At 36.6% G+C, this 8,806-nt stretch overlaps 1 long non-coding RNA gene across 11 annotated transcripts; it reads right to left on the bottom strand.

Moving 5' to 3' along the window:
* Positions 1-747: 747 nt before the first annotated feature.
* LOC113274622 lies at positions 748-7,546 on the bottom strand. Of its 11 annotated transcripts, none has more exons than XR_003323100.1 (10): positions 7,383-7,546; positions 7,220-7,297; positions 3,557-6,851; positions 3,126-3,246; positions 2,790-3,038; positions 2,115-2,364; positions 1,897-1,975; positions 1,665-1,738; positions 1,331-1,540; positions 748-963 (listed from the first exon to the last, which is right to left on the bottom strand). It is a non-coding gene; the product is annotated as an uncharacterized LOC113274622 (long non-coding RNA). The 11 variants fall into 11 exon arrangements; XR_003323102.1 differs by having other exon boundaries at positions 3,126-3,230; XR_003323103.1 differs by having other exon boundaries at positions 3,126-3,222.
* Positions 7,547-8,806: the final 1,260 nt, after the last annotated feature.

Raw genomic sequence — 8,806 nt, 5'->3', positions numbered from 1 at the left:
GATAACCCAAAAGGTCAACAATATGAGCATCTCATATTAATCATGTTCTTCTTCACCATAACTAGTTCAATTGACTCAAATGAACTAGTTAAGAGTTGTTCAATTGCTATGAGATCTTATATAACTACACAAGACATAATTGAAACAAAGATGATTCGATTCGATTAAAATCGTCTCATGAACATTATGGTCACGGTTTGCATAAAGTATTCCTTAGTAATTAATGTTTCATGTTCAGAGCACATCTTTAGATCATAACCTCTTAAGCTCACAAACAAGTTCGCGGACTTGAGCTAATCGGTTGAGTTTTCCAAACTCAGCAGAAATTCTCGGGTCGAGAACTCCCGCCAGTTCGCGGACTTAGCACACAAACGAGTTTGGAAATCCCAGCAGAAATTCTCGGTCGAGAACTTCCGCATTAGTGGAAAAAGGCCGTTTTAAGATAGTTGAAAAGTGTCGTATTAGCGATATATACAACAGTTTCAAGAGGCCTCTAAAAGTTCCGTAGATTCAGTGTCTTTTTCTGGAATGAGACTTTCAAGTTGACTCAGAATAAATTTCAATTACGATACTTTCAGGATGTCTCTAGGTACGACACCTAGTTTACGTCGTATATTTAACTTTTTAATATAAAAACATAATCAGAATTCAGCTTAATTTCGAATCAGATCTGGCTGACTACAGTACTGAGATGAAATAAATCTGAACTTAAACTCAAATTAACCTGAAATAAAACTTGGATTTATAAATTCAAATGGCCATTCAAATAAAAATTATTGTATTTCTTACACAGTTCAAAGTGAAGTAATCAAATCTGAATTCATACAAGTCATATCTAAGTTCTTGGGTTCATAAAGAAAACTACAAACCAGCAAACCGAGATATTCCCGGTCGCCGTACTCAAACAAGTCCTCTCTCTAGATAGTGTAAGCGCTTCCCATCTTGGATATCTCTTAAAATTCTCTGTCAAACCAAAAGGTGCACAAAATCAATAACAACTACTTATGACAGTAGATACTAAAATGATAGATACACAAACCTTTTAGCATAAATCTAACAAGCACATTCAAATGATATACACAATACAATATGAATGTTGTGGTAGAAAATTTCCAGCAATCTAAGTTTCATCTCGAATGAGACAACTCAACCTTTATACAATAATTGGATTACTCTATAGTATATTCAATGGCCAGGAAATACAAACCAAGGTGTATATGGTTGACCAATTATCATGTTATATCCGAAGTTTAATATTCATCTATATACAATATTGAATTAAATACTTGTCATATATATAAGAGAGCGAGAGAGATAGAGATGAACTTACAGTGGCGATGCTTGGAATCACACGCTTAAGGATACTTCTGGTCTGCCGTGACAGACTTAAATGCCTCTCTCAACTGGGTGTTGTGTCCATTCACCTACCTATATGTTTGGAAGTTAGATAAATCTAGAGGTTATCAGAACCATGTCATTACTGTGATGCAGGAAACTCCTAATCCGAATCACCAACTTCTTCCTTCGGTTCGTAGCTACCCTTGGGATCACAAGATCAATTGCATCATCAATATGCAATACACATACAAGTGGAGGTAAGAACCAATTAAATGGAAACATAGCCCTGCAAAATAACTATCTACTTGTTTAATCTCATTACATACCTTACATTGATTAGGAAACTCTGTTCTGGAAGTCACAAATCCAATAAATTTGATCAAATGGACTCAGCGGTAACCTATGAAAGCATAAACCATCAGTTGGTTGAATAATATCAGAACCATTTTCGTTATCTAAAGAACGCGTTGAATGAGTAAACAATCTACCATGTAGTTATCATATACCAAACATACCATACAAAATCGAGTAATGGAGAAGTGGAGTTGGAGAATTTACCCATGAATCTTATTCTCGATGCTACCTTCAAGAGCTTCTCCAAGACCAACCCAAGCTCTATTTATGCATCTACATATAACTAACAACAAAATAAGTTATTAGAATGAAGCCTTCAACAAAAAAAATAAAATTGAACCAAAACACAATTTCATTGAAAATATACAAGACTACCAAAGCATATATAAACCACACTACAGGTAACCAGTCTAGCATCTAACCTTGAGAAGCTGAAAAAATTCTAGCCAAGCTAGTAGATTTCTCAACCTCAATACTCACTGAACAAACTAAATATATATGCCATCTCCAAGGATCTTCAAGTTGTCTTTCTCAACAGTATATGTGAAAACAAAACCTATAAGACTGTTGATGTTCTTCTCATCCTGTACAAGGATAGTTGGGAATCATCTATCATCCCACTTTCCAATCCCCACCGGCCACGCATAGACCCAACTACCACCACCAGTTACACTGCTAAACCCAAAAGCATAATTAGTGAACCAAATACTCAAAATAATCACTAAAAGATGTGCAGAGTGAAGGTAGGCAATGTAATAAGTATTTTGTATGAAAGTTTCAATCACCAGAATGTAAGAAGAATGGTAATTGAGTCCTTAATTCTCAAGTAGAGTTATAGACAAAACAAGAACACGTGAAGAAAGTAGGCTCTTACAACAACAATTACAGGGTGTCCGTCAGTCTACACTACCATGATAACTTGTATACCAAAATAAGAACACATGAGGAGCTAGTAGAGGTAATAAAATTTTTATTTCTAATTGCTACAACTTAAAAGAGCCTATGCAGTTTCGATCAATGAAATGCCAAAAAACGTCAAAATCGATGAAGGTTTTCTGAAGTGACATGAAAACATAATGCAGGGATGATAAACTTACACAAATCTCAACTCTGCAATTTTAAAAAGATTGAGATAATTTGATTTCGCTAGATATCCAGAGTGAAGCGAGTACTCCTCGACAGCAAATAAAGAGGGACCACCAAGCTCACCAAATCCAAGAAACTTACCACAATTAAACCCACTCTTTACTTGAGCCACTGACCTTTGTTCTCTGTATCTTTCATCTGGATCTCTGCTTATGGACATGAAAGCAGGAACCAACTAGGTATCCAGAAAGAACAAGCTCCTAATAACATAGTATCTTCAAGTAAGAAATATATGGAGGACAGGGAAAGCAATACTCTATACCAATGAAGCAAACATACTCACTAACCGTATTATCTTCAACCCATTATCGTTGATAGGAAGATCTCACTACCATCACCACCAGCACTTTCATCAGAACACACATATAGCACCACCAGTGGTTCCTAATTTTCTTTCATCATGTACATCTCAATCATGCACCAAAAATTATTCATACAAAACCACAAAATAATCAATACAAGCCTATTAAAACTAACAAATCAAACCCAATATTAGAATCATAAATACCACATAACTCATTCAATTTTGTTTGATAAGAATTAGAAATCCAAAATCAGAATCCTTAAGAGCACTGAACACCCAATTTTGTTTGACAAAAATTCTGGATGACTTCTTGTCATTCAGTAACACAATTTACACCTCAAGTAAACAGTACGACTAGTAGATTGGTTTTTATGAGCTCAAGTAAATGAAGAACATAAGTGACAGAATTAATACCTCAAACACTTCCCTTCGTGATAGAGCTCGCCATGAATTGTTAGCTGATGAATCGGAGAACCGACTTTAATTAACCGCAAGTATACGGTGCACTACATGTGAATAGTGGCAAATAGGGATCGTTCCCACGAGGAGTGACAAACACTATTTCCAATCAATACTAGTTACTTTCGAGTCAAGAATATTTCAAAATGGAGATTTCAGAATTCTTGTAAACTAACAAAGTGAATCAAAGCAAATTAATTAAGATTGTAATCAAAGATGTAGAATTATTAGGGCTACAGAATCCGTTGTAAGCTAGGCTTTACTTGCTACTCACACACGGAAGATATTTCATTAATGATCTTTAGAGAAGAGTTATCATAAAAGATTGTTTGTTCTCAACCTAAGGTAGAAGTCCCTAGTACTAAGCATACATGGCATACATAGTCTCGGGATGTTCATAAATCAATCGATAACAAGGTTTAAATGAGTATTTCTATCAACCTAACAATGAACTATATATGGCATAGAACATGAGAAGTTGAAAAGAAAATAAAACATTAAGAGAAACTCAAACAATTGACATTAAGCTTTAGTTGTTGAAAACCTCTATTTTAGAACACAAATAAATCAAAACTACAAGTTCATCTTTCACCCTAATGAAGAGTTTAGCTAGACATAGCTTTCTTAAAAGCCATAGAAAATGATTCAGGAATAAATCAAGTTATGCAAATCGAAAAGTAAAGATAAATGCAAACCCTAGTTTCTTCCCTGTATTCGGTGTATCTTTTCTTCTCTTCACGCCAGGTTAAATAGCCATCCAAACTCTCCTCTGGTGACGGACGCCAGCACACACCAAAGCCCAGTCCAAAAACAGAACTCCAGGCCAACAATAAGTCTGGCCACTGTCTGCACCTCCTTGTTCACAGCCATGACCAATACCACCAACAACCAGCTCAATCCAATCATCTCAGCACCACTGGTCACGACCATTTCAGATCCACTGAACTGATGCAGCCAACACCAGCATCTCCATCTTACAAAACACCACCGCAGGTTGCCCAGCCACCATCATCACTTGCAATCAGGCAGTACCACCGTCTTCACCAGTTGTTACTGCTGTGTTTGTTCTCAGTCGAGAACATTCAAGTGCAGAATCGCAAACAACCACTCTACATATCGGCTACAGTTGTACTTCAGAATATTCACAGTCTCGTCACCCACTGGCTATTACAGCTCGATTAGCTCTGATCCAAGCTCTATAGAAAAACTCAATTGGAATCCATCTCCTTGTTCCATATGAGACTGCCTTATACAATTTGCAATCAACTCAGCCAAACTCCCTGACTACTTTCAGTTCACATCCAACCACAAAGCTAGCCATTGATCACAAAAGCTGAACCAAGCTTCGCCACAGCTGCTTTCCCTGCACTTCCAGCCACCACCGACTACACCAGCTCGACGACTTCCAAAATTCAGTCAACATATACACCTTCTCCAACTCCGTTAAATCAACAGCAGCAGCAAGTGTTTTTCACCATTCAAAACCACTTAACAGTACCACATATTACAGGGAGTTGGTTTTATGGGATCTTTAGACACCACTGGACTCAAGCAACCAGTACTTTCTTAACTGAACTGTTTCCCAACTCCGGCCACTGACCTGTTTTTCATAATCACAACATTCATGGCAGCAACACCTTTCTGCGTTCAATCGAATACCCACAGAATCATCTGTTTTCGCTGTCCATCACCATTAAATTAAGACCCAATATCAACTGATGTTGAAACCCCCAAATCTCCATCGATCAAGCTCATGGAATGAACCCAATCTCCGTTCACAGCGAACAAACATCACGACCTAGCTTTGCTGTAACCAAGTTTCAGTCTTGACACTTCATCTGCATCTTCATGATTTCATCTTCGTTTACAACTCAGAACCGCCCCAAACAGTCACCATTTAATCAAGACCAAAAGTTAGGTCAAAACCAATTTCAGCCGATAACGAACTTTGTAGCTCTGTTGCTGTTGCTGCTGCGTATAAATTCCAACACTACAACAGTCTCACACAGATCCATTGATGTTGCCTCAAGATCTGGTGCTCATGAATTGGAGAGAAGAGCTTGAACTCCATCTAACGAGAGGTAACGGAGAAGATACTACCTTGGTTTGGCTGTAGCTGTTTGGATGATGACGAATTCCATTCAAGTATGAAGCTCGATCTCAAATTCCCATTCTCTGTTGTTACCAGCTTGAAATGAGAAAGAAAATTGAACATTTCTTTTTCTTGTTTTGATAAGACCGAAGAGGTGGAAAAATGGGACATGTCTCACTTTCTAAGCCCCCTTGTGCAGCTCACACGTTTGGTAAAGGACATCATTTCTTTGTTCAACCTCCTGGCTTAAGTGATGCGGCCCATAAATTGTTGGCTTGCTAGCCCACAAGCTCCGACTCCTTTGGCATTGCAAGTCGCAAGCACCAATTTAGCTTCTAGGCCATTAGTTCTCCGGGCGAACGGATTTCACTTATCATTCCTGTAAAAGCTCTAAAACATAGTTATTAGCGAGATATCGAGACCTAGCTAGTATAAATGCGGGTATAAAAGTGTCGCACTTGTGTGCTTATCATTAGCTTAGGCTTGGTCTAATATTTAAAGAAGGCATCATCGAGAACCTGTATATGGTTACATAAATCAGATAGTTAGAACATTATAATTAGTCAGAAAAATATAGTACGTAATTATATAAGCTGGACTTCCATGCATTGAGAAAAGTAAGACACACAATATGCATTGCAAAATCAAACATAACCCGACGACGCAACTCAAACTTGTCTAGGCACCTTAGTTTGACAAATAACTAATGAGTAATAACTCATTCGAGTTTAACATTTTTGAAGTCTACGGACGTCATTACGCGAACCGATACCTAACACCATCCAAACATTGAAGAAAACCAGAGAAAGGTGCAGTTTTACCATTTAAGACTTCATGAAAACCATAAAATCAAAACAATTTATTCAACAAATAAACTGATTCCAAAGTAACTCGAAATTTAACTTGAGACTAAGATGAAAATCAGGATTCAATGAGCTTTAACATATCAAATGCACTGAAAACAACAAATTAAAGCCAAGATTTAAGACTTTCGATTACCTTCTGGACCTTGTAACTCAAACGTCTAGTCTTACCAGGACGGGTAACACATACAACTTGAAGGATGTTAGCGGTACTCCCAGCACCTAACCCTCTACAAAAACCTCATAACATCGGCTTGTTTCTTCCTCCACAACTCAGAAACGTACTTGTAAGCACCTATTTAACCAGCAAAATCATTAATCCTCAGATGCAAAATGTTTGGATATATAAGAGGAAACCACAATCTAAAAAACAGTAGTTTCAGCAGATTATAAACAAATCTAAGTTAAACCCAGAATCCATTGGCCTGATTCAAGAACCCTAATAACATTTCCAGTAACTAAGCTGAGAAAATTAAAAACCTTAGATTTAAACAAAAACCCATCCCCAAAAATATCAGTAAGCTGGTAAGCAAAACGGATTTAAACAAAAAATATCATACAAATACAAATCCCTAATTATAAAATTCCAGGGTTTCATTTTGATGAAAACCCCCAAAATTGATTTAAGAGAAAACGAGAAGAGATTGAGTAAAAAAAATTTACCCAATTTTTCTGTAGAGATGGAGAAATAGGTTTACCCTTTTTGTTGCATAGATAGAGAAAAACCTCAACAATTTTATCCTGCAATCAAAAACCCCTAAAATCAAAATAATAAATAATCACAGATCTGGTTTATAGATGAAGAACTAAGGTTAAAGTTCATTACCTTCAGTTAATTATTTAGATGAAGATGCAGGGTAAGATAGAAGTAGAGAGTTAATTTTTCCTCTCAGATTGAACCTGCAAAAGAGAAGAAGAGTTCGATGAAAAAGAGAGGGGAAAACGAAAAAAAAGAAGAAGATGTTTCTCTCTCTCTCGCTTCAGTGCGGATAAGGTTGTGTGTGATATTTTCTCTCTCTCGGCTTTCGTGTAGATAGGAATATGATTTTTCTTTTTCGGTGGGACCACAACAACAATACTATTCATACGTCGTTGTAAAAGTCAACTGAAGTCCTTACACAACGACATGTTGACTTTAGTCAAGGACACGTTCCGTACATTGTTTCAAATTTTTGTACAGAGATATTTATTTTGTGTCGTTTCATTGTGTCTCAGATAGACCTTTTTCCACTAGTGCCATCAGTTCGCGGACTGAGTCCGCGGACTGGGTTCACGGACTTGGCAAGCCAATTCCACAATCCTACCGATTTCTCTTGATCAACAAAGTTCGAAAACTTCGGTTCAAGGAATACATGGTTATATAATCTAAACTCTCATTTCAATCATTGAAACATTTTATGTAGCCGTTATTCACAAACCGATTCACGTCAGAGCAATTCTCAAAGTAATTGAAACTTTCATGACTTTCGTCACTAGGTGAAGATAAACCTGAGCAAAGCGAAACGCTTTACCAACACATGATTTCGAGTAAAAGATAAGCAATGAATACGCAGCTCGAAATATCAAATGTATGTGATCTAGTCTACATGGCATACGACTTTTGTCTCATAAGAAGTAGGAGAAGAATAGATAGACTTTCGAGTGATAGATAAGTTCAAGTCTTCACATACCTTTTTGTTGATGAAGTTCCACGGTTCCTTGGTGTAGATCTTCGTCGTTGTCGTTGAATCACCATGAAGTCCTTGAGCTCAACTACACTTTTCCTATCCTAGTCCGAGACTTAGCTAATAGGATAGAAATCAAGACTTTATAGTTTGATCACTGTTGTAGTATTAAATTTGCGATAAGTAAGAATTCGTTGCTCGGACTTGAATAGATTTAAAAACAAAAATATATACAAAAATTGTCACAGGATCAAGAGATACTAGGACTCAGGATTTCACCAATTCTTATACTCATGCGATTCATGTATTTATTCTAAACAATTATAGCTTCTAAGCATCAACTCTTTATTTGCCAAAATAGATTTTAAAAATATTAAGTGTAAATCTTAAGCATGGCCTATCAAAAGGATTAGTCCCAAGCATAAACCATCAAATGAAATCACAAATAATTAAGAAAAATCATAATTCAATTCATAATAATGCAAATAGTCATAAAAGAATTAAATAAGAAATTATTCATGCATAAAGAATGGTTTCCTCCATCATCCCAGTATTGGGGTTTAGCTATTCATATCAATCACACACT

The sequence above is a fragment of the Papaver somniferum genome, chromosome 4 (genome assembly GCF_003573695.1).
Source record: "Papaver somniferum cultivar HN1 chromosome 4, ASM357369v1, whole genome shotgun sequence".
In the NCBI taxonomy this organism is placed as follows: Eukaryota; Viridiplantae; Streptophyta; class Magnoliopsida; order Ranunculales; family Papaveraceae; genus Papaver; species Papaver somniferum.
Note: the sequence above shows the minus strand (reverse complement) of the source record. Positions and strands in the feature narration are given on the sequence as shown.